The following is a 2,500-nucleotide window of genomic DNA, read 5'->3' on the forward strand; positions in this document are numbered from 1 at the left end:
TGTGTCTGTGCGTCTCTTAAGATTTCCTTCAAAGAGGTTAGACAACAGCAGGAATGTCTCTGTCTATTTTCCTCTCCCTGCCTTCCTCCCTTATTTTCCTTCTCTCATCCCTCCCTCTGTGTTTTCTATTTATTTTCTGTGTCTCAAAGATTTCCTTCAAAGGGATGGTGATGCTAAGAAACTTTATCTGTTTCTCCTCAATTGTGCCGCATGAAATTGTCAATAGATATATGCCAGTCAATCAAGAAACACCACTGCCAGAGAGAGAGAGAGAGAGAGAGAGAGAGAGAGAGAGAGAGAGAGAGAGAGAGAGAGAGAGAGAGAGAGAGAGAGAGAGAGAGAGAGAGAGAACTAAATATCACTACTGTATTCTTATTCCTTCTCATATGCATTTTATAACTGTTGATGCACTCCTCCTCCTCCTCCTCCTCCTCCTCCTCCTCCTCCTCCTCCTCCTCCTCCTCCTCCTCCTCCTCCTCCTCCTCCTCCTCCTCCTCCTCCTCCCAATCTATTTCCTATTGTAATATTCTTATCTTCTCCTCCTCCTCCTCCTTGCATTTTTCTTTCTTATCCAAACAAGCATTCTAACTTGTGTTCTCTTCCAGCAAACCAGAGCCAAACTCAACTTAACCTAACATAACCCAAACCTGACCTGACCTGACCTGACCTGACCTCCACTCTACTGACCTAACCCATACATTCTAGCCTCTCTTCTCTGTATACCTCTCACCTAACTCCTCTGACTATAAGAAATTCTTTGACTACTTAACTTCCAAAGTGGAGCACATTCTGACCCTCTTCCCTTTTGCAGAGATCTCCATTCTTGGAGACTTCAATGTTCACCACCAGCTTTAGCTTTCCTCTCCCTTCACTGACCATCCTGGTGAACTAGCCTACAACTTTGCTATCCTCCATCACCTAGAGCAATTGGTGCAACACCCTACTCGTATTCCTGACCGTCTTGGAGATACACCCAACATTCTTGACCTTTTCCTGACCTCTAATCCTTCTGCTTATGCTGTCACCCTTTTTTCTCTGTTGGGCTCCTCAGACCACAATCTCAATCTTGTCCTATCGCTCCAATCCCTCCTCAGGATCCCCCTAAGTGAAGGTGCCTCTGGCATTTTGCCTCTGCTAGTTGGGGGGACCTGAGGAGGTATTTTTTGCTGATTTTCCTTGGAATGACTACTGCTTCCGTGTCAGAGAGCCGTCTTTGTGTGCTGAGCGCATAACAGAGGTGATAGTGTCTGGCATGGAGGCGTACATTCCTCACTCTTTTTCTCGTCCTAAACCTTCTAAACCTTGGTTTAACACAGCTTGTTCTCGTGCTATACATGATAGAGAGGTGGCCCACAAAAGGTACTTAAGCCTTCCATCACCAGAATCTTATGCACTTTATATTTCTGCCTGGAACCATGCCAAGTCTGTTCTCCAACTAGCCAAAAACTCCTTCATCAACAGAAAATGTCAAAATCTTTCAAGATCTAACTCCCCTCATGACTTCTGGCATCTAGCCAAAAATATCTCCAATAACTTTGCTTCTTCTTCTTTCCCTCCTCTACTTCAACCAGATGGCACCACTGCTATCACATCTATCTCTAAAGCTGAACTCTTTGCTCAAACCTTTGCTAAAAACTCTACCTTGGAGGATTCAGGGTTTGTTTCTCCCTCTCCTCCACCCTCTGACTACTTCATGCCACCTATTAAAATTCTTCACAGTGATGTTTTCCATGCCCTCTCTGGCCTAACCCTTGGAAGGCTTATGGACCTGATTGGGTCCCTCCTATTGTTCTCCGAAACTGTGCCTCCGTGCTTGCACCTTGCCTAGTCAAACTCTTTCAGCTCTGTCTGTCAACATCTGCCTTTCCTTCTTGCTGGAAATTTGCCTACATTCAGCCTGTTCCTAAAAAGGGTGACCGTTCTAATCCCTCAAACTACCATCTTATTACTTTAATCTCCTGCCTATCAAAAGTTTTTTAATCTATCCTTAACAGGAAGATTCTTAAATTCATATCACTTGACAACCTTCTATCTGATCGCCAGTATGGGTTCCATCAAGGCCGCTCTACTGGTGATCTTCTGGCTTTCCTTACTGAGTCTTGGTCATCCTCTTTTAGAGATTTGGGTGAAACTTTTGCTGTTACCTTGGACATATCAAAAGCTTTTGATAGAGTCTGGCACAAAGCTTTCATTTCCAAACTACCCTCCTACAACTCCTATCCTTCTCTCTGTAACTTCATCTCAAGTTTCCTTTCTGAACATTTTATTCTCTCTTGTCATTATTCATCAATGACCTTCTAAACCAAACTTCTTGTCTTATCCACTCCTACGCTGATGATACCATCCTGCACTTTTCCACATCTTTTCATAGACGTCCAACCCTTCAGGAAGTAAACAGTTCACGCAGGGAAGCCACAGAATGCCTGACTTCTGATCTTTCTAAAATTTCTGATTGGGGCAGAGCAAACTTGGTATTGTTCAATGCCTCAAAAACTCAATT

The sequence above is a fragment of the Scylla paramamosain genome, unplaced genomic scaffold, assembly GCF_035594125.1.
Source record: "Scylla paramamosain isolate STU-SP2022 unplaced genomic scaffold, ASM3559412v1 Contig104, whole genome shotgun sequence".
Lineage (NCBI taxonomy): Eukaryota > Metazoa > Arthropoda > Malacostraca > Decapoda > Portunidae > Scylla > Scylla paramamosain.